Source organism: Ursus maritimus, unplaced genomic scaffold (assembly GCF_017311325.1).
Source record: "Ursus maritimus isolate PB19 unplaced genomic scaffold, ASM1731132v1 scaffold_3, whole genome shotgun sequence".
NCBI lineage: Eukaryota > Metazoa > Chordata > Mammalia > Carnivora > Ursidae > Ursus > Ursus maritimus.
The window spans coordinates 38811675-38838562 of record NW_024425563.1 but is presented as its reverse complement, the minus strand read 5'-3'; positions in this window follow the sequence as shown (position 1 = coordinate 38838562).

Sequence of the window (26888 nt, the reverse complement as noted above, 5' to 3'; positions counted from 1 at the left end):
GTAGAGATCCAGATGTATCTGCATGCATCTCAGGCTGATTCCATGGGTCTTCAGGATGGTCTGGTAGATATCCAGCTAGACTCAGGGGACCAGCTAATAAAGGGGTCCCCTACTCCTCTGCCATCTTTTCTCCTCCCCCTCTAGTTTGTGCAATTCTTGATCTAAAAGTTGAAAAGTAGAACACACCCTCATGAACTGACTTTTTTTGATTTCGCTACTTAGGCATTATGGTTACTTCTGATTTTTAAGAACAGGACCTTTGAAGTATAAGTTGTGTTTCCTAGAAATTGCTCCAAAGAGAAAAGATGGATGAAATAATTGGGGTCTAGGACCTTAAGAGGCATATGTAAGATATTGAAACATAGGGTATTAAACCAATCCGTGTATAGGAGCTTTTACAGATGGGGCATGTTAGGAAATGATGGCAGACATAGAGTATGAATTATGGGGAGTATTCAGCATCATGAAAGGTTTGAATATGATGAGAGAGAAACATGATTGTAGAAATAAAGTAACATGAAGAACATCTTAGGCAAATGTCATGGAAAAAATGTAACTTTTTGTTTTGATCATTATTTCAACCCACAAATCAGTTTTCTTTTTTTTTTTTTTTTAAGATTTTATTTATTTATTCAACACAGAGAGAGATAGCCAGCAAGAGAGGGAACACAAGCAGGGGGAGTGGGAGAGGAAGAAGCAGGCTCATAGTGGAGGAGCCCGATGTGGGGCTCGATCCCATAATGCCGGGATCACGCCCTGAGCCGACGGCAGATGCCCAACCACTGCGCCACCCAGGTGCCCCCACAAGTCAGTTTTCAAAATTTATTTTGGCAGACATAGAATTATTTAATTTTTAGTATTTGTTTTCCAACTTAATGGTCAATTTTCTCATTTGAATATGACTTGTGTTTCTCCTTACATGATGTAGAAATATAATACTGTAATGAAAACTCAGAGATAAGAATGACTAGATAGAAAATACTTTTAAAACTAGACATTGAAAATTTTTAATTAAGAATAAAATATTTCACAAGAAAGCCATCTGAGAGGAAAATTAAAGATTCCACTTTGAAAAAGCAAGTGCATTTTTGCATCTCTTTTTATGTACCAAGAAGTTGCTAAATGTCTCAGAAATAAATGAGCGAATGCTAATGTCACACTTTAAGGTGTGGTGACACAGAATTCGGAGGTATCAGCAGTACTAGTGCTGAGAGTGGTGAGCTCTGTGAACAGAAAAGTAATAAATTATTCATGATTGGCCTAGTTAGGAGTTGTTTTGCACGACTGTGTCCAGGGAGCTTTCCAAAGTGTGGTTGTGTGTATAGTAATGAACATGTAAAGGTTTGTTAGCTCACTTGTGAAGGTAGCTTAATTTCTTATTTCCTATGACTTCACAGGTTCTTCTGACGATTTATTGATAATTACTGATTAAATGTGGAGTCCACTGGTGGGAGGCACGGTAAAAAAACAATTTCTTTGTAATGTTCATTTGCCCGGATAAATCCTACAGTAGAATTATGAGGGTCAGATTAAAATTCAGCATCACTGTAGCTGATTTAAGGCTGCTTAGTGATTCTGAGGTTCCAACACCATTAGATTTCCTGTCTGATGTATTTCTACCTTCTGAGGAGCATGTACAAAAATTTTTTAAAAAAATCTTTTCTTCCCACATGAAGTTACGGGGGAATTGAACCAGTCCTCTGTTTGCATAAAGAGTTACACGCAAGACACTGCTTTTCTTGTGGTTTCTTCTGCAACAGCTACAGAATCTCATTTGGATCCTGGACTTTTTCGATAACATGAAAAAAGCCATTATTCTCTCTAGGAAAGTGCACAGATAGGCAGATATAAAAAATCAATCATATAATTTCTAGAGGTATGATTGACTTGCGCGAGTCATCCATGGAACCCAGTTTGATAAACAGTTTTCTGCAGGGTGGGTCAGAGTGAGACCCACATGGGGCTCTGTAGTGAACACTGCTGGTGCTTTGTCCAAATCCCCTATCTCTAATTTATTTCTCTGTGCCCTTTCATATCCAGTACTGCCGCTCTTGCTTGCTTGTTCCTGGAGAGCTGTCCTCAGGTACTTACAAAGAGCTGGAAGTACCTGGGAGCAATTTTTGCCAGTGACTAGGGTACAGGATAATGAACACCTGCTTACTAGCCTCAGATTGGGATGATTTCTGAGGTGTGACTTACACTCAGACGAACCTTGAGGGAACAAGCTAAAGCCACCCTCACTAGGACATTACGTGACCTTGTACCCTCCACGGCTTCTTCCCTTTTCCTGTTTTGCTTTTCTTATTCCCTTACCGGTTCCTTCAGGGAGCTTTTCTTTAATAAATCACTTGGCATACAAAGCATTCTCTCAGGGTCTGCTTTTCACTTCAAACTAACCATAAATATATAGTTTATCCAAACCAAGAAGCATATTTGATTATGAATGGAGATGCTATTATTAGGTTTTGCTGAAAAGGGGTATATAAACATCAGTGGTCCAGGACAGATTAGGACACATGTTCATGCTGGAGCTACAATGGCTCTTTCAAAGACAACCCTTCAGAAAACCTTTCTTCAAAGCTCTTTCAAGACATGGCATGTCACTGTGTTCTACTCATTGAACCTTGCTTAACATTTTGCTCTAATATGTCACCAGTACAAGTCATTATTAGCTCATGGTTAACAGTTTTTCCAAAACTGCCCCTCCCCAGACCCTACTCCATGACTCCTTTCTTCTCCCTTCATCCTATGCCTGTCTCCCACACTGGGTTATAGCTTCAAGTCTGTCTTTCCTCTTGGAAATATCTTTGCTTTAGTATCTTCTAGGCCTTAGCAACAACCCCAAATTTCTCCTCACATATTCTTCCAGATGTAAATTGAGTTCTAGCAATAACCCAGAGCATCCCATATTTCCCAAAGGAATGTAGGCAAATTAACCTTTGTAAGTGGTGATTAGTTAAATGTGATTTTGTGTCGGTTTTGCCTTAACTTGAGTCAACTTTTAATTTGCAGACTAAATTTAAGGAACATGTAATAATGAGATTTAACCCAGATTCTGATGTTTGTGATTTTAAAAATTATTTGCAGAATTTAATTTGAGCTATTAAAATCCTGAGTAGACAATGTACATTCTCTTTGGTTTTTGTTGAAGTCTAGAAGTGTAATTAATGAGTTTTCTATATGATTGGTGAAACAAAAGGCCTTTCGTTGAAAATAATTCTGTATTGCAATTGTATTTTTTTAGATGCAAAGATTCTTGTTTCCAGTTTTTTTCCTTTTGCAAATTCATTACAATGTTCTTGACACAGTTTATGTAATAAATGATATGAACAATTAATGGTATCTTAGCTATAAGTCTGAATGGACCTAATTCGGTTTTAGAATCATCCATTTGATTTCAGTATGACAAAATGTACTTGAATTTGTTGTAAGTATGATGCTATTTAACCCAGTCAGTGTAAATCCCTTCTCAGAGGTAAAAATGATGGAAATTTAGACCTCAGTTACTTAAGGTAAAAATTACTTCCACAGCAAGTAGAATTTAGGTTTCCTCAAATCAGGATCATGAGATAGTTTTAAAGTAGACATAATACAGTTTTAAAGCTTTAAAGTTGTAATTCATTTGCTTTAAGTAATATTGTTTTATTATATGTTAATGAAGATGCTGTAATTTCAAACAAGCACTGACATGAAGTGTTGTAGTGTAGATTAGAATCTCATAATTAGGTGCAGCAACTTGCTGTATTCTTTTTTCAGCCCAAAGTAAATATCATTGTGATCTTACACATTACTGAAAAATGTTTAACTCATTTTTGTTTAGTGGATTGGGTGTCTTTCCAAAACAAAGATATAAATAAACTCAGAAGGTAGAGAATATAAACTAAAATGAAATGAGTATGCAAAATGATTAACTCTTTGTCAGTTAGGCATGGGATTTTTTTTTTTTTTTTTTGGAACTTCAGTGTAATTTTATAGTTTGGTATAATAAAGCAATTAATTGAGATATTAAAATATACATTGATTATGGAAGTGCATATTTGGTTCTAGAAAACTTTAAGCACATCAGTTGTTCTTGAAATAATTCTCTTAGGACTTCACAGTATTTGCATAGGGTTAACTCTATCCACTCTTGTTCCAAATGTGCTTTCTAAAAGGAAAGTATTTTATTTGTTTATGTCAGAGCAAAAGTCCTCTTAGAAAATAGGCTACTTAATTCTTTACGAAATTGCTAGTGTGTTAAATTAGCAAAGAACTGTTTTTTCTAACCATTATTATTGTCATTATCCCAAGTGTGGGTCACAATTTTCTGAGTTGTTTATATACAAAAACGAGCATAGTGTTATTTTCCATGATTAGATGTGGTCAATATTTGTATGCATGACTAAACCATTGTTCTATACTAATTGAAACAGTTGTTTAAGACTGATTTCATGTCACAGGATCAGCAGTAGAGAAAGAAGACAAGCAAAAATGAAAATGTTGTCATGCATTTTTTCCCATTTTCCCAAATCATTAGTCAATAAACAAGAAAAACAGGATCGTGTTTATAGTCAATTAACATTGTTTTCATATTTAAGGTAGATATGTAAAGGATATTGACAGAATTATTGAGGGGATACATGTAAATTATATAGTTTGCTGGCTTTTTGAAAGTTTGAAAGTTTAGCTTTGTTTTTTGGATAGAGAGTTGGGCCTCCTTTTAGACCAGCCTTGCCAATCATTTTGTTAAAATTTGAACTTAATCATATCACAAAACCTCATTCAGCAAACTCTCTCCTGCCCCATTCCCTTTTTTCTGTTGTGGGTCAGCCATAAATACAGACAGTTTTTTTAAGGGTCAAACCTTTAAAGCATAATATAATAGATTAAGAGAAGTCAAACTTGTTTGTCATTGTATCAGCACTTTTGACACTTGCTTATTTGACTCCATCCCATATTCATTTGCCCTTCCCTCACTTCTGTTGTACTTACTAGCTATGGGAAGGAGTTTAGCTGCTAATTATAGGAGTTATGTAAGTTATATTTCTATAGTTTCCTATCTTTCAGAATTTAAGTTTACTTTATCATTATATGGAAATTGAGATCTCAAGCGCATCATGGTAAATTTGTCAGTCTGATTTGTTTAGCTTGTTTGAACTTTAAAGTTGGTGTTATACACAGAGTAAAGTGTTCTTTATAATATCAGATCCGAAACCTACAACAGTGAAAAAAATCTTGATTTTCTTATTTACATTTGATTGTTCAGTTCTTTTTCCATTGCATGATGCTTGTATCATTTTAATTAAGTGAGATAGAATTAACATTGAAACTCCGTGCATGTATTGTGGGCTTACTGAAAAATACCAACAATAAAACTGCCACCTTCCCTAAGATGCAGATGCCCTTTTGTGGACACAGCACCCAGTGATGAGTTCAGTCATTTTCTTTAAACGTAATTTAAAAATGGGAAATAAAGGTCTGTTAATGGTGATAAAGCATTGAAGTTGATGTGTAATTATTTTTTGTGGTCATAGGCTTTTTCTCTTATAAAATGTCAATTATATTAACTGAATTTATTAATGGTTATTGTAAAACACAACTGCTTTCTTTCAATGCTTAACATGATAAATTTGAAATAATTTATAGTAGATTGGAGTAACCATACATTTGGGGAATAGTATTATTTTTCAGAAATTATAAATTGCCTTAATGAAATAGAAGGGGTCAGTTGCAGATTGCTTTAAACAACACAGGGACATAACAGCAGAAGAAACACTCGCTAAAACTTAGAAGAAATCTAATATCAGTTTTGCATGTTGCTTTTCCTTTGCTTTGTTTAGATGACAAAATATAGTGCTCTGAGGGATATTTTCACTCCAAAAGCATTTCTGTCATCACATTTTAGAGCTAAATAAGCTCTCAGAGTTCATTTTATATGGCAAATCTTAGTCATTCTTTAAAATTGATTGGGATGTTTACTTTCTGTGCTCAGTCTTTCTCACCACTTAGGACCAAGATAAGTGCTCCCTTTTCTGCAGTTTCTTGGCATATCATATAAGCTTCATCGTTATTCTGTCATGTACCTATCTTTATGCATCTTATTTGTATTTATATCACCGATTTTAAATACAGAAACTGTCATAAAGTAGTTGCTTAACAAATGTCTTGATGAAGACATACATGAATTAATGAAGAAATCTTGGAATGAATTGCTAGTGGTGACTTTGATATAAGTTGTATGCTTGTGAAATTCAGCTTCTAATATCTTGTTGCGTGATCTTTTAAGATTTTATATCCTTTGGATGTAATCACCTAAAGAGACTTTATACAGATCGTTCTGTTTAATTACAGAATATATTGTAATCACTTGGACCAAAATACATAAATTCCATCCTGGATTTAATAGGAAATTTGTGTAGTTCCTCATGAATGAACCTATAAAAAGAATTATTTTAAATTGCATGTTTTAATAAAATTTGTAATTATACTGATTTGAATCACAGTTATGATGAATTGTAATTTATTCTTTTAAGGAGTATAGCAAAAATTTAGCCTAAATTATTTTTTATTTTCTATAATATGCTACTTTAATTTTATCTGGTGTTCATTAACTCTAAGTAGAAATTGGTACACAATACACGTAGCAATTATCTAATGTTGGTTTTAAACTGGTACTGACTTCAGAAATTGGAGTGAGCTAAAAAAGTGTAGGAGAAAGAAGCAACATAATGTAAAGTCTCTCATATATTTCTTTATGTCAAGAAAGATTTTTCTCAACAACTCTAGTAATGCTATCCTTCATAAAAACTTTTCTTTAATCCTTATTCTTCTAGATTGAAAATACCTATTCCATTCACTTTATAATATGATTATCTGCAGTTTTTTAAGAGTGAAGTGATAATCTTTGGGGGATGGTCCAGAAAGCTACTAGATTAACTCAAGGTTATTTTTAGCCTCTGAATCAACAAGTGCTCATTGAGTGCTTACTGTATGCCATGTGTTGTATTAATAAATGGGGACATACCAGTGAGGTAATTTTGAGGACATCTTCCCTCAAAGAGTTTTCATTTTAGTGTATAACATAGACATGTAAATACATAATTGAACTATAATGTAGAAAGAAATGCTAGGAATATGATTACTAGGCTGTGGTAGAAAAAGAAGGAAAATGTTTCTGCCCGGGAAGGGTAAAGGCTTTTTTTCTAAGTATATGACATCTTAGCTGGGTGTTAAGAAATATGAATGGGGGAGAATATAGGAAATAATGTGGAAGCATGAAGAAGCTTGGAATGTTTCAGGATGAAATGTAGTTCAGCTTGTCTGAAAAGAGGATGTGAAGATGGGAAGCATTTAGAGGTGAGACCGATAGGATGAGCTAGTGACAAATGGTGAAAAAGTCCTGTTTTAAAGATGTTTGGCTTCATTCTGTGATCAGGGAGCACTCACTGGAAGAGTTTAATTGGCTAATCCAGATTGGAGAAGACTGAGACGTGCAATAAGGAAGGTGTTGTGGGGACAGGAATGAGGGCATGGATTTGAGTTATTTAGAGGCTATAATACATAGGGCTTTTAGATCAAATTGGGTGTTGAGAGCAAGGGGAGAAATCTAGATTTCTGTCTTGCTCATAATGAAGGCAGATAATAGAGGAAGAGGTGGAGGATGGCATAGAAGATGATATGATGATTTAGGTACTGAAAATGATGTGCTGAGGTGCCAGGAAGTCAACTCATTAGAGTCAGGAGGCAGTCATATGAAAGATAATATGTTAGAGAGAGATTATTTGCAAATTTGGTAAAGTGGTCCAAAAATACTTCAAAAAGGAAATGAAATTTTAAATTGCTCTTGAAAATAGTATAGATTCTAATTGGTTGAAGTACTAAGAAAAAAAAGAAAATATCGTGGATCCGGTGAATTTTATGAAGAAAGGGGGGAAGAACTAGAAATTACAAAGGCTTATTTAGGTAATGGTAAGTATTAAGAAAGACGACAAGATTATTTAGGTATCAGTGGGAGGAAAGCGTTGAAAGATAGATTGGCCTACATGGGGTTTTGAATTTCTTTCTTAGCATTTTAGAGTTTTTTTTTTTTAAAAGTACTGTGTAAATTTTGAAAGTTAGGGAAGTGACATGATCAAAACTCCACTTTAGATCACTAACGGCAGTAATAGCATAGGCAGGAAAGGAGGAGGAAGAAATTAAAGTTAGGAAGCTTGAGGAAATGATGGCTTCAAATAAAATTGTGATAGTGCAATTACAAATGAAGAGGGGGCATAAATGGTATTGCCAAGATAAAGCCAGTGTGGCTTAGCAAATGATTTAGGTATGAGAAATAATGAATAAAGGGCTGAAAATAATTTTGAAGGTCTGAGATGTGAAAGCCATTGATGGACATGGGAAGACATTGGGAAATAAAGATTAGGATTCATCTCTTGTATTTACATTCTTTGCAAGTATACGTTGTGCTTGTCACTGTACTAGGTTTAGTATATAGAGGTTAAAAAAGAAATGATGAAAAGAAAATAAATGAAAAAAAGAGATGCTGCCTTAAAAGTTTTATATTCTCGCGAGGGCAATAGAAATGTAAAGAATATCAGAACACAGTGTGATAAAGGCTACTACAGTGGTATGAAGACTGTGCTTCTGGAGCTCATTCAGGGAGATGCTGGGTTTGTGATTCTAGTGGACATTTAGGCAGAACATTATAGCTTGTAACTGGAAAGAGGAATTATGCCCAGGAAAGAGGGCAGGGATGCATTTAAGGTCTTATTTTACTTGACCATCCTGACACTGTTGGCATTGTTTTTATTGCTAATAAAACCCTCTTTCAGAACCTTAGATAAAATTATTCCTTATCATTTTTTATTCCTGTCTAAATTCCTGTCATAACCCAATAAATCTTCCATTCTCTGTTATTTTTAGTCTCGGTAATCTCACAGATATCCACGGGTTTACTATTACTTATATGTTCATGATTCCAAATTTCTCTCTCTAGACCCATACGTTCTTAAAAATCACATCTGAAAGATACAGAAGTGATCTCTGATTCTCCAATCTTTCAATTATTTGAGCTCCCACACCACTTCCTTGGGTGGCTTGATTCTCATTGCTAAGAGCAAAAACCATTCATTTAAGATTTCAACAGGGGCTTTCTAAGTAGAAGATTATTAGAATGTTGTCGTGTGGATGATGAAGGACTAATGACACCGTGTCATCATCAGTTGTTTACTGTCACTTCAATGAGTGCACTTGTGATGAGCACCAGGTGTTGTATGGAAGTATTGAATCACAAAACTGTGCTCCTGAAATGAATGCTACAGTGTATGTTAACTAACTGGAACTTAAATAAATACTGAAAAAAATGAGCCACCATTTAATTATTAGTATAATGGAATAACTTGAGCTTGCTTTGCTGTTCTAGAAACTACAGTGAAGCACATTAGTAAATTCCACTGCACATTATGGTTTTCTTTCTAGATGAAATGCAATTAGCACACTATTTAATAATGTATTAGCTCACTGCTATTTATGGCAAAGCCTGATTTGCTGCAGAACCAACCCTTCTTTAAAAGAGTGACTGTCTAATATTAGAAAGCAGGAAACATACAAGGCAATAAACACTTCAAAATTTTTTGTTAGGGGCTTATTAGAATTTTAATACCTCATGACAATATGTTTTTATGGGAAAGGATTCTGAATTTTCTGAAAAAAGTAGGATATTCTGGTTAAAGTGATATTTCTTAGGCAGCATGAGTTTCTATGCAGTTTATTAAATTACCATGTTCTTTACTTTTCTTGAATATACAGTCAAAACTGTTTTCTGAAAAAAAAAAGAATTTTTAAGCAATTCTACCTAGGGCAGAACTGAATATATAGATGGATTTTTATTTTCCAATTTCAGTATGATTTTTCTTCGTGCTAAGGAAAATACAATGAAATAATTCACATTTTCTGGAAAATATTCTTTGAAGATTTAAAACACTCTGTAGCATGAAACCTTCAGAGCAAGTAAGATGGTTAATAACTGTTCTAATCTCATTTGAAATTAATACCAATGTATCAATCTGAAATACTACTTTTTTTTTGTTGTTTGTTTGTTATGGAACTTAAGTCACCATTGGTTGGTCACCTATTATGTGCAAGATACTGTGCCAAGAAACTTGGGGGATACAAAGTCAAAGGAGAATGAACAAAAGAGCTTCCTCCCAATGCAGTCTTAACATGTAGCAGGTGCTAAAATTTGACTATGATGCAAGGCAGAATGCAGTAAAAGCTTCATTAGAAGTATAAGTGGAAGCCAGAGACCAAAGGANAGAGTGATAAAACATCCAGTAGGTGTTTTTCTCTGGGCCTTAAAAGAAAAAACAAGATTTTTATGAGTGAATAATTAGAAAAGTACATTATATATTGTAGACTGAAGGAATAGCATAGGAAAAGGAATGGACTGCTTAGAAAAAGAATAATTTGAAGAAGTTGTGGAATAATGAATAATATGTGGTTGTTATCTGTGGTGGGAGAGATGGTGGAAGTCAGAATGTGGAGATTCTTGAATGCCCACATCCTAGAAAACAGAGCCTGGGGCAAAGCTTAAATGCTAACACTTTATTGGGTACTTCAGTCCTAGGAAATTAAGAGCATGCGATAGGGCAAGTGAGGCAGACAGGATGGAAATCAAATATAAGATGTTGCACTACTGAGTTGTCATCTGTTTTACAAGAAATCACAGCTGGTTGTTTGGTCAAGCAGAACATCTCCAGAGAGGCCATATGGAACTACTGCATTTCAAAACAGTCTGTCACAGGCTGGAAGGTGAGCAGTTAATGTGGCTGCCTCTCATCCTAGCTGTTGTAGATCAAAATTCAAACTATGGGTGATGAGAATGTCCTAAAAATAGATAATGGTGTTGGCTGTGCCATTCTGTGAGTATACTAAAAACAACTGTATTGTACACATGAAACAGGTGACTTATATGGCCTGTGAATTATAGCTCAGTGAAGTTGTTACTTAAAGAAAAGTCAATCCACGAGAAGCTAGAGCCTTTTTGAGTACAGTCAGGTTGGATTTAGGAGCTAGGGTGTCTGTGGATTCTGCCATGAAAGGTGGCAACCCAAGTAAACCCAATCCCAATTCCTACCTTTAAGGACAGCTGAGACAACTACAAGTGTGAGCCGATGAAGTAAATGTGACTGCTATAGTGGCCAGGCTTTGCAGCCTAAGAAATGACTGGATCTTCCACAGGGGCCACTCAAGATAGGAAACACAAAATTGCGCAAGACCCAGAAGAATAGATAAGACTGAAATACTTGGGAAGAAGCCAGGGCACCTGGGTGCCTTAATCGGTTGAACGAGGGACTCTTGATTTTGGCTAAGGTCATGATATCAGGGTTGTGGGATTGAGCCTTGGGTCTGGCTTTGCACTCAGCAGGGAGTCTGCTTGAGATTTTCCCCTCCCTTTGCCCCTCCCCCCTGCTCTCTCCCTCAAATAAATAAATCTTAAAAAAAAAAAAATACTTGGGAAGAAGCATAAATTGGCTTAAAGAAGGCTTTAAAAAGATTATCAAATCAACCTGCAGTTTCTATTGTGATAACTGATCTAGAGACCTGAGATTAAAGGCAGTCACAGAATCTTTGCTTCTCCATGCATTGACAGGTGGAGTTCAGTTGCCCTCTTGTTGAATCTGGGCTGGTGTCAGTAATATCCTTGACTGACATAATTCAGAAGAATCAACTTTCTGGGACTTCTGAGCCTATGTCAGAAAAAGACTTGCAGCTTTCATCTTTATCTCTTGGAACACTTGCTTTTAAAACACAGCTGCATATGGTGAAGAAGCCCAGGAAGCTCCATGGAGAGGACCTGCAGCACATGGCTGAAAGGCCCTATTTAGTTCCCAGCCAACAGCTAGCTCTTACTTCCTCCCAGCCAACAACCAGCAATAACTTGCAAGCGCTGTGAGTGAGCCATCCTGTCCACAGCTCCTCTAGCCCCTGTAGAGCTTCTTTAGTTTATGCTGTGAGGAGCAGAGATGAGCTGCCCAGGCAAGCCCTTCCTAAATTCCTGACCACCCCCCATGCTGTTCAAAGAAGCCATCAAACACCAAATTCCTTATAATTATCATTACAACATACTGATCAGAATAGTATCTCTTGATCTTCTGATTCCTTGCATTCTACCTACACATTATGTTAATTAATCACAAGTAAGGGCTTTAGTAATTGTGGTTTCACTACTTTTCAGGGACTGATACTACCTCAGTTTTCACCACCAATAGGGTTCCTGTTGCTTTATGAAAATGCAATGTCAAATTACCAGTCTGATGGCCTACTGGATCCCTTCTGGCCTCAGTTGCCTTAGCTTAGATTTCCTAGAAAACAGAAGCTAAAATAAATCTTCCATCCAGGGGGTCAAAAGTGAGTAGAAAGGAAGCAACCTAGTAGTAGAGGAAAATCAAATAAATATGATGTATTATAGAGCTGACCACAGCTTCAAAAGAGTACATAGCTGGTAGCTAGGTCATACATGATATATCTGGAGAGGTCATATATAATCACTGCAGGTTAAAATAATCCATTTGAGGAAGGAAGTCTTGGAGTACTCCATCAAGGGAAGGAAGAGAAGGCAATTTATCTGCCAGCTCATTCTTTCACTGGTTAAAGTTTGGCCCTTTGGGCCCTAGTGTTTCACGCTTTTGTAGTGTATTATATACATTCTCTGGGATATCAGGAAAGTATGGGACTTGTGGAACTAATTGAGTCACACCTGGGCCTTAGAGCTGCCGTGTTTCCCACTGAAGTGGGTATGATGTATGCCATATGAAATTCTAACCTTGCTCTTAGAGAAGTCTAAGACAATTAAATGTTATAGGATATGAGGTAGTAGTGATAGCATTTGGGGCTTGAAGGCTATACATTCGGAAAAAAATATATTATCACTAGAACGTATTCATNNNNTCATAGGGAAAGACAATTGTATAAAAACATAGAGATGTTCAGTGAAGTCCATTAGAGCACAATTCTTGCCTATGTCCAACCTTTCCATTTTTTCAGGATTATGTTGGCTGTAGATAAGACAGAACTGGATATATCCTCTGATACTAAGAAGAATTTGTCCACCAGTGTTGATTAATATTGTGGACAGTTTGTTCTTTTTATCATGGGTTATCTCCTGAAGGATTTCAGCAGTATCCATTTGAGGTTACCTTATGCCACTATTCAGCCAGCCTAACTTTGCTATTACCTATCTTACATCCCAGTCATTCTCGGCCAAATTTTGTGTGTCCGTAAATGGAAATTTTAAACTTATCCATAGATTTTTCATTTGCTTTGCAAGAGGCCTTTGCACAGGACCCTAGTCAGCGTAACTGGCTTAACCATAATGACCTGAATAAGCATTTCCTCTAGATGCATTTTTTATGTCTTTTATGGTGGGTCTGTACTTTTATAACCATAATTTCATCAGGTAACATCAGACATCAAGCAGTTCATGTATTTGTTGTCCAATTTATATAGGAGTACCTGAGGAGGGTAAGAATCATCTTTGTTTTCATAGTTCATTTCAAAGTCATGAATTATGAAAACCTATCAGCTATCTGTGATTATATTTAGCCTTTTATATTAATCAAATTGACATGCCTTACAAAAGGCTGTAAGTTTAGTCACTTGAGTTGATTTCTTCCAGTAAGAATCTGGATCCTGTGAGGGAATCTGCAGTAGTTATTCAATAACCAGCCTTATAGTTTCGCTTTGCATTTGTGAGAAAAGACATATCAAGTAAGGATTTTATAAGAGAATTTCTTTTTTTTTTTTTTTTAAGATTTTATTTATTTATTTGACAGAGACAGCCAGCGAGAGAGGGAACACAAGCAGAGGGAGTGGGAGAGGAAGAAGCAGGCTCCTAACGGAGGAGCCTGATGTGGGACTCGATCCTAGAACGCTGGGATCACGCCCTGAGCCGAAGGCAGATGCTTAACGACTGCGCCACCCAGACGCCCCTATAAGAGAATTTCTAAATATATTTTGAAAATGGATAATTTTTGAACTATAGAAACAATCACTAGATTTTCCATCAAATAAGGATGTTAAACTTGCTTAATTGACAGATTAGATGTACGTTTAATATGAGAAAGAGACGTAGTAATATTTTGTATTTATTAAAATAGCATATTTAAATAGAACTTTTTTGTATGATTTCACTTAGCAGTAGAGATTGTATGCATGTGATGCCCTCAAATCTGAAGGTGATTCTATCATGAAAACTGAATAGATTTTTTTTACAGATTTGTTTTTTAAGAGCAGTTTTTGGTTCACAGCAAAATTGAGAAGTAAGTGCATAGATTTTTCGTATATCCCCTGCCCCCACACATGCACAGCCTTCCCCATTATCATTGTCCCCTTAATTGATGGACCTACACTGAAACATCGTTATCACCCAAAGCTCATAGTTTACATTAGGGTTTATTCTTGGCGCTGTACATTTTATGGGTTTGTCATTATATATAACATGTATCCATCATTATGGTATCATACAGTGTATTTTCACTGCCCTAAAAATGCTCTATTCTTTGCCTATTCATCCTTCCCTCCCCACTAGCCCCTGGCAACCACCGATCTTTTTACTGTCTCCATAGTTTTGCCTTTTTCAGAATGTAATATAGCTGGTATCTTACAGTGTGTTGTCTTTTTTTGATTGGCTTCTTTCATTTAGTAATATTCATCTGAAGTTCCTCCATGGTTTTTTGTTTTTTTTTTTCATGACTTGGTAGCTCATTTCTTTCTAGCACTGAATTACTATTCCATTGTCTGGTTGTATCACAGTTTATCCATTCACCTACTGAAGGACATCTTGGTTACTTCCAGGTTTTCCCAGTTGTGAATAAAGCTGCTATAAACATCCACATACAGGTTTTCATATAGATATAAGTTTTAAAGCTGAATAGCTTTTCTAATTTATCATAGGTTGCATAGTCTGTGACAAGGAGGATATACCTTTATTATAGCCTATTTAGTTAGGCTATAAGCAGTGGCCTTTGACTTGTGCAGCATTGTTGAGTTAATGCCCTAGGGCATGGCCTAACCTTTCTTATGCAGACAAAATTATAATGATTTGGTAAGACCATATAAGTGGTTGTTGAAGAGATAGTTTGAGCTCGCTTAAGACTTTTTCAGTTTCTGTGACCCATGGAGTGGTTCTGAGATGTTTGATTTAGTCACACTATAAAAGAGCATTCCTGTGGTCCCTGGGTGGCTTAGTTGGTTAAACATCTGCCTTCAGCTCAGGTCATGATCCCAGGATCTTGGGATCGAGCCCCACATCGGGCTCTCTGCTCAACAGGGATCCTGCTTCTCCCTCTGCCTGCTGCTTCCCCTGCTTGTGCTTTCTCTCTCTCTCTCTGTCAAATAAATAATAAATCTTTAAAAAAAAAAGCATCCCTATTTCAGAAAATTTTGGTATCTGTTATGTACAATATCTGTTTAATATGAGAAATTTCCTTAATTGTCTTTTAGTTGTTCTTCTTGAGAAGTGTAAGATAATTTGTATAGTAATCTTCCCTTGAATAATGCCCTTCATTCAGTTGTTAGATCATGGCCTAGAATGAACTGTTGTTTCGTAGAGTTAGAATTTTTTTTAGAAACTTGGTGTCCCTTCTGACTTATCTTGATGAATAGATGTATAAAGTCAGTTTTTGAGTTTCCAGATGAAGGGGACATCTACTTAATGGAAGATATCTGCTTATTAGACTAGAATTAGTCGACAAACGATCTGTATATTCTTAAGATCTTCTATCAAGACTTGGGAGAAGTAGGATAGATTTTCAGGATAAATCCCTTGGTATATAATTGTTCAGATGGATTATTGATTTTCCCAGGAGAAAGAAAATAAATATTGACTATTTTTTTAAATCAATTTTTGCTCTAATCAAAGCAGAGCATAGATATATTAATGTAAAGAATTTGGCTTCAGATGGCACTGAGGAGAATATGGGTTAGGTACTAATGGGAAATAAGGAATTAGTGTTTTGTGAATTACTAACAATTTGGAAGAAATGCAGATGCTTGGCCACTGGGCTTTTTATTAGGTAAAATTGGTGCATTTCTAGGGGGGATAAAAAGATAGTCCAGCGTCCATTAAACGGGGTATGCCTGGTCAAAATATTCTTCCACTTCAGCTTAAGAGGGTATTGAAAAGCTTTAGGTAAAAGTTTGAAGAATAAGTCTGGACACATAGAACTTTACTGTAATTATTTTGCTTATGTTTTTAGATTTTTCTTTTGGCTCATAAGTTTCTAGAAACAGCTATGTTTTAAAAAAATTAACTTTTTAATTCTGGTATAATTAATGTACGTATATTGGTTTCAAGTGTACAACATAGTGATTCAGCAATTCTGTACATTGCTCAGTGCTTATCATGGTAAGTGTATTTTTAATCCCCTTCACCTATTTCACCCATCCTCCCTCCTGCCTCCTCTCTGGTAACCACCGGTTTGTTCTCTGTATTTAAGAGACTAGTTTTTCATTTGTCTCTGTTTTTCTTTGTTCATTTGTTTTGTTTCTTAAATTCTACATTTGAGTGAAATCATATGATATTTGTCTTTTTCTGGCTGACTTATTTCATTTAGCTTTATATTCTCTAGATCCACCCATGTTGCTGCAAATGGCAGGATTTCCTTCTTTTTTTATGGCTGAACCCTATGTTTTCTTTATCCACTCATCTGTTGATGCCCACTTAGGTTGTTTCTTGTCCTGGCTATTGGGAATAATGTTGCAGTGAACATGAAAGTTTCGATATCTCTTTGAGATACTGATTTCAGTTCCTTTGAATATATTCCTGGATCATATGGTAGTTCTGTTTTCACAATTTTTTAGAAACCTCCATACTGTTTCCCATAATGGCTGTACCAATTTACATTCTCACCAACAATGTACAGGGATTTCCTTTTCTGCACATTGTAACCAACACTTGTGATCTTTTGTCTTTTTGATAATAATTACTCTAACAGGTGTGAGGTGATATCTCATTCTGCAGTGTTTTTATTTGAGAAATACTCTGAGGAAAGGGTAACTTATTTAGGGGGTCAGGGGAAAGAGCAGAAAAATAGAAGTGGTATAATTTGTGGGTAAAGATCAGTAAGGGTAGAGAAAAAAAGATGTAAAGCAGGTAAAAATTCAGTTTGGAATGAGATTTATTTTTCCCCTTTGGTTTTTGCTCAAGAGTTGTTGAGAGTATCTATTACTCTCAACAGTGTTTTGTTTTTAGGTCCTTAGTATGTTCATAAAAGAAAGTTGACCATAGATTGTTATTTTGTTTTACTTCTCTTCTAGAGTTCCTTTTAAATGTAATTTTCTTGACATGTCATGAGTTTCCCATAATGTCATTGTATTTCCAATTCACTCTTAGTATAATATTACCATTTATCAAGATAAACAAAATTATTTGGGTTATAGTAAGATAAAATATAGGAAGCATAAGTTCTGCCAGAAGGAAGTCACAGCTTTAATGTAGAGATGAGCCCATGATAACCAAGTAAGAGGACTCACCAGGATGAGTCAACTCTATGTACTTGGGAATGGCATCTCAACTTCCCCAATTAGTAGAGGGTGTGATCAATGCCTCAACATTTGTTGTGCTCAGTATGTTGACTAACCACAGCAGTTTTTTTTCATAATTTGATGTCATGAAGGTTTTGTAGGAAACCTGAAGCAAAATTTAATCCATTATTTTTCGTATGAATTGGTCACTGGTCTAACAGACCTATAAATATTTGACATGTAAAATTGTTTTCCATATGGTGTTGATTCTGTGTATGGTGTGTGGCCACTAATAGAATGTTTAAAATTTTGTAGTGAAGTCATTTATGTGCATTTTAATTCCCATGTATTTTATACTTTTTGCGACTGTTGGCATAAATAAAAAATACTATGTGTGTGCGTGTGTGCATGCGTGTGTGCGTGTGTTCACATTGGTTATTTTTCCCATCAATTCTCCTTAACTCTCTTATGAATTCTCCATTGCTTAAATGAGTTTCTCTTAGATATAATATATATGAATAATTTCTAAGATCTTTCTGTATCTCTCTGAATCCCAGACACTGAACTTTTTGGAAAGCTATTAACTATAGGAACTGTTGGTTCTCACCCAAGAAGCTGATCTCCTTGTTTACCGAAGTAAACTATTTATTTTCTGCTAGAGAAATGAGACCATTTTTATCACATTATTTTTATTGTCCCCTTTCTTTCTAAGGATTTTTTAAAATATTTATTTGAGAGAGAGAGAAAAAGCACATGCAGAGGGGCAGAGGGAGAGGGAGAAGGAGAGAAGCAGACTCCCTGCTGAGCGTGGAGCTCAACGTGGGGCTTGATCCTGTGACCTATGAGACCATGACCCGAACCAAAATCAAGTGTCGGACACTCAACCGACTCAGCCTCCCAGGCGCCCCCCCGCCCAGCTTTTTTTCTAGCTTTGATAATTTTCATGGGAAAAATCATCAAACAGAAGCAAATTATTTTATTTTATTTTATTTTTTTTAAAGATTTTATTTATTTATTTGACAGAGATAGAGACAGCCAGCGAGAGAGGGAACACAAGCAGGGGGAGTGGGAGAGGAAGAAGCAGGCTCATAGCGGAGGAGCCTGATGTGGGGCTCGATCCCGTAACGCCGGGATCACGCCCTGAGCCGAAGGCAGACGCTTTAACCGCTGTGCCACCCAGGCGCCCCAGAAGCAAATTATTTTAAATTACACTTGTGAATTTCTAATAACAGATATGATTTGTAGTATGTATTTAGAATTCCAAAATTTTGATTTTGCTAAAGGACTGTTTTTACTAAGTTTGCTTCTTAACTAAGTCTTTTTCTAAACCAGAATGATCTCAACATGCTTGCAAATCTTCAGAGGTTCATTTCCATTAAGGTATAGAATTTCATAGCATTGGAGATCTTAATATGTCAGTTTGGTATTTTCCAGTGACATCTCATCAGATGATATTTTATGACTGTTCCATTGTCCCACCTGATCAATCGGGATTCTCTTTTCTAACAAGGATTCTAGAATGTGAGGGTCTTTGGCTCACTAATATCATATTAAAGAAACAACTAGCTCATTATTTTTGCTAGCTTATTTTTTAACTCCTATTTCTTGTGTGATTTATGTATGCTTACTACATTTGAATGGGGACACTTCAAAGATAGTTTATCTTTCCTTAAGGAAAAAAAAAAAGATATTTTAAAGTGCCCCCCATTTTTTTTTCCTGAGGGCAAAATCAGCAAAGTATAAAACAATGAAATACCCTCATGTCACCAGAATCTGTATATAGACATAGCAGTATTTTCAGCTACCAAGCAAACATAGGATCAGACTATTCATTGATATTTTCTGGGAAAGAAAACAAAGTTGAGGACCCTTGAATTATGGAGTAAAATGTGATTATTTCATGAGTTAAAGGACCAGACTTGATGCCATTTAAATATATAGTGACCTATGATAAGTGAAAGCTCACAGACTATCACATGAGAGAATCTTAAAATTGTTTTTTGTTTCAAGTTCGAAAACTGATTCTTCCTCCTGTCTCACTCATACCCAAGCTCATACCTTCCATACAGCCTCTTCCTCTATCCTCCTTTGAAGCTCTTTTTTCCTAGGATCTCCAATAGTCTCTTAATTGCCCAATGTAGAGATGTCAGTGCATTTGATGTCTTCTAAGTTTTCTCAGCTGCATTTCATATCTTTGACATCGTACTCCTTATTGCAATTCTTCTGTGCTTTCTGAGGTTCAGTACTTTGCTTATAATCTTGTCACCATTCTGAGATTCTGTGCTTGCCTTTCTTATTACTTACATAGTCTCTTTGAATCATTTCATCCATTCCTATGGCTTCAAACACTGTAGAAGCAGAAGTTTACTAATTCTGTATTTCCATCCTAGACTGTTATTATCAACTCCAGTCCTGGCTGGGCATCATAAGCATCACATGCTGAACTCAAAAGCTTTGCTCCATAAGCATTTCTTCACATAGTCTGATTTCAGTTATGAAAACCATTATCTACTTATGTTCTAAACTCTGAAACTGCATATTCCAGAGTTATCTTCACCATCAAGTTTTTTTTTTTTTTTCTTTCTGGAATCCATCTCATCTTTTTTACCCCCATTTGTCATTTGTCATTTCTCATTGTCTATTTATTAGTTTCCCAACTAGTGGCTTTCTCTAGCTTTATGCCAGTTCATTTTCCACAATCATAGCAGAATAATCTTTCAAATACCAAATGAGTAATTCATCTTAAATTGAATTTGATGTATAAAATAAAGTCTCGGTTGGTTTTCTTATAATTGCAAGCTCCTTGTTCTAAATCTACCAAATATCCCATATTTGATTTGTGATGTCTGTATTATTGTATAATCAATTCTTATAGACAATTTAACATAGTTTTTCACATAGGAATGGAGATAATTCATTTTAAGTGGATGAAAATAAGAGAGAATATGGAGAATTCTTTTTGTTTGCCTGTTCATTTTAATAACCTTGTTCTGTCAGTATTTCCCAAAATAATGTATAGATCATCTTGTTCTCTTTTTTGGTTACAAACAAAGACTTTAGCATTGCTGACACCTGTGCTTTAAAAGATCTTTTAGATATGTGTTATATTTATCCAGAAAACAGTGTTTTACCTGTCATTTGACATTTAAAATAACTGAGAGTCAACCCACAGTTTTAATTAGAATTGTCACATGAATACATGCTATCCTCAACTCAGGCTGTTAGCCTCAATTTATTTGTTTAGCTAAATGATAAATTGAAAAGAAAATTGCAAAGCATTCCAAAAAATACATGCTGGTTGGATGTTTCATTCATAGTATAATTATTGAGATTGCTCTGTAGTAGACATCTTTCAGTGTCTACCTGAGAAATGTTGTATGGAAGGTTAATTTTTTTAAGACATCACATGTTTAAAAATGGCTTTCGTATATACTTACACTTAGCTGATAGTTAGGGTATATATTGTGGTTTCAGAAATTTTTTTTCTTAGAAATGTATCGTTTATAATGATACTTAGAAAGTATCATTTTTTCCTGTTGTGGTAGGCAGAATTCTAAGGTGATCCCCTAAGATTTTGAGCCAAAATCTCCCACCTTCAATATCTGATCACTTTGCTCATCCCCCACCATCTTTGAGGTGATGTGTGATCACCGTGGCCTTCCTTCAGCAAGAAGCTTGTCATGTCAGTTTAACTAGAATCCCCCTTCACCCCTGATATTTCCTCTTAGTAATTTTCCATCCACTCAGCCCCACCCGGCTCCTTGGCCATACATACTTTCTCACTTTTCCTTCTTGTATTTGGAGTGGGGCTCAGTCTTTTTCCTATACTGCTAAACCTCATTGTAGTGGTCCCTGTACCCATCAGGACAGTCCTGAATAAAGTATGCCTTACTCTTTTAGCAAGTGCCATGAATAAACATTTTCTTTAACAGCACTGTCTCCCAGTTATTTAATCAAATGCTAATCTCAGTACTGCTACAAAGGAATTGTGCAGACATACTTAAGGTCCAAATCAGTTGACTTTAAGACTGGGAGATTATTGGGTGGTCCTGACCCAATCAAATGGGTCCTTTAAAAGCAGAGTTTTCTTTAGTCACAGAAGAGGAAGCAAAATATTTGAAGCATGAGAAGGTTTCAGTGCACTGTTGCTGCTTTTAAGCTGGTGGAAGCCCATGTGGTGGGGAATGGGAGTGGCTAAGAATTGAGAGTAGTCCCTGGCTGGCAACTAGCAAGGAAACAAAGACCTCGGTAATACCAAGAAACTGAATTCTGCCAACAACAGTGAGCCTGGAAGTGGATCTTTCCCGTTTGCCTTCAAATGACAACTCAGCTCATCTAGAGGACACCTTGATTTCATCCTGAGCAGAGCGTCCAGACATGCCTAACTGGACTACTGACCTACAGAACTGTGAGGCAATAAATAAATGAATGTTGTTTTAAGCTGCTAAGTTTTGGTAATTTGTTATGCAGCATTAGAAAATGAATACACCAGTTTTCTACATTCATGTGTATTTGAGAAATCTGAAACCATTCTAATCTAAACTATGATACTTAGGTTTATCTTCCACAGGCAGATTTTTAGGATCTTCTTTTTGACCAACTGTTTTGAAAATTCTTAATCAGATATTTTAACAAGAATCTATTTCCATCCTTTTTTCTGGATACATGGTCAGCTTTTTTTTATAATGGGGAAATTTTTTTTGGCCAAGGGAAACTTTCATGAATCACCTTTTTAATTTTTTCCGCTATTTTCCCTGTAATGTCTTTATAGAACTCCCATTATTCATATATTGGACATACTTGATTAATGAACCAATTTTCTTATATTTTCTCCAATTTTCTATTTCCTCTTCTTAATGTTCTTTTTCCTACTTGACTTAATCAGTTTCATTTTCTAACACTTTTATTGAGTTTCTCATTTCTGCTATCATATTATTCATTGCCATGATCTCTTTTTTCCCTTCTGATTTTCAATTTGTATAGCATTCAGTTACTGTTTTGTGGGTATTATTCTCTTTATGTGTGTATGTATATGTGTGTGTGTGTGTGTTTCAGCCTTCTCCACAAGTTTGTCTTTGCTCCAAACTTCTTCTTTCTGTTTGTGGTGTCTGTCTGTGTCTTTCATATTAGAAGATTTCTTAGGATGTGTAGTGCTTCTTGGCTTTCTGGGTATACATGAAAGTATTGCCTATGATGGAATTGTCATCTGAGGGTTTCATTATAGGGTGAATCAGGAGGGCTCTTTCATTGGAAAACTTCCATTATCATTATTTGTAAATCTTGGATGCCACAGGGAGGAATCTTTCAATCACTTGGAGAAGAGTATAAGCCTTACTCTTATAAATGTGGCAAACAAATTACCTGCCCAGGAATTAAGGAATAGAACACAGGAAGAAAGGTATAGTCTTGATACTCCATATATAACCATATACAAACTTTCATTAGTTCTCCTATTATCCGTATGGTACCTCTGGTTGTTGTCTCCTAGCTCAGGGAGAAATTCACTCTTCAGAGAATATGTTTTCTGTTCTGGCTGAATGTGAGGTAGATGGTGTGCCAGTGGCTTGGTTTTTCCCATTGAGGGAAAAGACTAGCAGGGTACTAGGGGGAGGTGGGAGTGGGAAGATTTTTTTTTCCAACATGTTTTCCTGTTTTGGGCATCATTTGCATACTTCTTTTAGAGGTATCAGAGTATTTGGGGAATTCTGAAGTGCAAATCAAATTGCTTTTCACTTTGCACGCCTTCTGAGTTGGAATTAGTTTTCCATTGTTCAAAACCAGACATCACTTATCCTGATTTCCAGATTCCAGATTTTGCTGCTATCACCTTTTCTCCTGTTCTTTGTTCTTACAGGTTTATGGATTTTAAAAATGGATTTTATTGTTGTTTTAGTAGAGGTTAGGGATAAATATCAGCCATATTTTTAGAGCAAGCATTTTAAAAACATTAATAATACCATGTCACATCTCTGCTCAAAACCTATCAATGGCTTCCTCTTGCTTTGGAGTGGAACACACAGTTCTACCTGTGTGGCCCCAGCTGTCTGCTTCTTTGCCATATTTTGTACCACTCTGTCTTGAGCAGTATGGTTTAGATAGTGACCTCTGTTCTATTCCTCTATTATGTTTGATTTTTCCTACTTCAGAGGTTTTTTTTTTTTTTTAATACTTTCTGTTTCCTATACTTGAACTGTTTATTTTCCCCTCCTTAGCCCTTTCCCCACATTCTTCTCCAGGTTAACTCTTACTTACTCTCCACTTTAAATGTCATCTTCTCTAGGAGACCCTTTCTAACCTCCCGGTCTTAAGAACATTGTTTTGTTTTATTACTTGAGAGTCTGTTGCCTGACACAGTTAGCAGTTATATCTTAGTGTGAATTACTTCTTTTATGTCTGTTTCCCTGCTTGTCTTTAACTTCCTGAAGAGAGGACTGCAGGTTTTATTGACCAGTGTATCGATGAGAGCCTCTTGCAATTACAGATACATAATTAGCACTGAATACAGTTTCTTGAGTATATAGATAGGTTGATGAATAAGTGGAGTTGCCACTTTCAGGCTGTGGGTTTCCTAAGGAAAAATGGGAGAACGTATGGGAAGAGTGCTGAGAAGTATGTGGCTGAACTTACTGTTGATGCACAAGAGGAAACTCTGAAATAGTTTCTGAAAAATGTAATTGAATTGAGGGCTCTACCATACCCCTTTCTTTGAATGTTATAGCTTTCTTTAGAGAATTTAAGTTGTCCTTTATTAGGTGCATAATTTTGAGCAAGATACATACCATCTTCAATTCTTAATTTTCTCATTTATGAAATTGGCATGATAGTGCCAATTTTAAGTACATTGGCTTTTTCAAGAATTGCTTTATATACACATGTAAAGCCATTAGTACTCTGCCTTGAATATTGAATGTAATTATTATAGTTTCTTTCCCTTTCATTTCCTTTGTAATTTACCTTGATTCAATATAAGGAAGATACCTTTTCTAGGTAGTGAAGGATTAAAATAAATTATCTTGGGACACTGTGAAATTTGCTTTTCTAGCCGCTTTAAAAATTAGGATAGACTTATTTGTCAGATCTTGAGTAATAAGTCAGCCTGTGGATTAAATGAATTCTTGAGGTCTTTTAAGCTTGCAGATTCTAAAGTAGGAGAATAGTGTATATCAATAGGGATATAATTTCTGATGTAGAACAGCCCTGTATACTGACAGTCATAGGGCTGTGATTGCTCTAAAAACTGGACCATCTAACAAGGCTTAAGGCATATTAGGAAAAAAAAAATATCAGTATAGCTAAGAGGCAAGGTTGTATTTATCATGTCTTTAAAGGCAGGAGATTCTGTCTTATGTATTCTAGAGTCATCAATATATGATGCATGCAGTGGCATCTAATGTTGGCTAATTTAGCCACTTCAGCTAATTTGAAATTAATTAATTGGCTGAAAGGAGAGCTGCAGCATTTTTGTTGTTGTTGTTGTTGTTGCTGTTACAGCAGGAAAGAATCATCTAAACACTCAGCATCTTGACATTCTTTTAGATAGCAAACTTTCTCAGGTCAATTTTATTTTTTCACTCAACAAATATTAGTTGAGAACCTATTACATGTAGAGAACTATTTTAACTGTTTATTTGCTAAAATACTGAAGAAAAATACCACTCCAGGCTTATTGCTTTCTTTCTTTAAAGCTTGACTTAATAACTTGTAAGTTCTTATGAAAAGTCAAAATAGCCAAAACTGACTAGACAAGGAGAAGCCATATTCAACTGGAAAAATCGGTTAATGCTTCTTGGAGAAGGTGGCACTAGTGCTGCATATTAAAAGGTGCTCATTAATTTGATTGCTATAGTTAGTTTGGTCCATATCATCAGTAGAGGCTCAAGGCATTTTCAAGTGATGCCGAATAAACTAGCTTCATTGGATCATTGAGTTGATGTAGGGTAGTTCTTGGAGTTCAGGTTAGAAAAGATTTTCTGAGCAGTTTCTCTCTGCCCCAACCTGCCAGAATTCCTACCTGTTCTACCAGTATCAGTATCCTGGAGAAATTGTACTTGGACTTCCTGTAGTACACTGAGTCCTCTTGTACCTTTGGCCTACAGGCTTCTTTTTAGATGCTCACCTGCCTAGGGACCAGAGTTGTAGACGAGGTTGGGCTAGTAGCTGTACCAACTGGCAGACTGTGTTAGATTTGGATTGTAATTCATTGTTTACATAAAAGCCTGTCTCAATCATGTAATCTAAGGTGGTCTTTTTCACATGCAACCCGATGAAGTGATAGCACTCAAAGTATTGCTGTAGAGTTGGGTTGGTTTTTGAGTCATGTTATTGAAAATGAATTGTGCAAAGAATGACTTACAGATTTTTTTTAGTTGCTTGAGAATTAACTTCAGATGCTCCTAGTCCAAGAAGGTCTTGATGCTCCAGCTTTTGCAGGGGATTTTCTAGGCAGTCAGTTAAATTGTCCTTTGTGTTTAGTAGTGGGAGGGAAGAAAAGTGGGTCGAGGGCTATTTCTGAGCTCAATCGGATTAATAGGTAGTGATGATAGAGTCACAGAAGCAATTATCCAGGCTGGGTATTTTTGGCATTTAGCAATTATAAAGGCTTAAAGTCTAAGGTGAAAGGAAAACAAGTTCCTTTTAATTAGCTGATCTAGTCTGTAAGCAAATAAACGGAATCAGGGACTTTGGGGAAGTCTCTCTGACAGAGACGAGCTGGAGCTACAGCTTTCCTGGAAGTGTGGTATGCTCAGCCAAGGCTCAGTAGGTCCGCTTTGCCGCTGGTCTGAAATGGGAAAAGAGTTGTGATCTCTTAGGAAGAAGAATAATGGCTTTCAGAGAGCACCATCCTCAGATCATACTGGGCTTTCTTTTTTTCTTCTGGTTTTTGAATTGTGTTCATAAATGTGTGTTGAACTTACTTGTTTAATCTTTTAATAAGTGAGGAGATCTTGAACAATTTTATTCCTTGGTAAAGTTTGAAATGAAATTGATATCGTTTAGGTTTTTCAGATGTCTTATTTATTACAGTCCTGTCTTTAGAGGATTCTAATGTGTGTATCATCCAGGTGGAAGATGGTATGGGATGTATGTTTTGAAAATGGGCCAATTTTGTGATTTCTCTTCAGCTGTGGGAAATGTCCTGATTCATTTATGATGTTTGCTATTTTAATATTTTAAACCAATCTTCATTTCAGTTTGTTGTTTTCCCTTCTGGTAATACTGACGCATAAACAAACTGGATAGTTTTTCATATAGAGTGACTTTATGACTTGTTTTAAATAAATAATTTTAATTACATTAATTGTTTGCATTGGCAAAGTTTTGTTACTAAAATAGAAAAGTATCTCACAGACTTTACCTGTTTGGGAAAATGGGCTAAGACATTTTCTTCC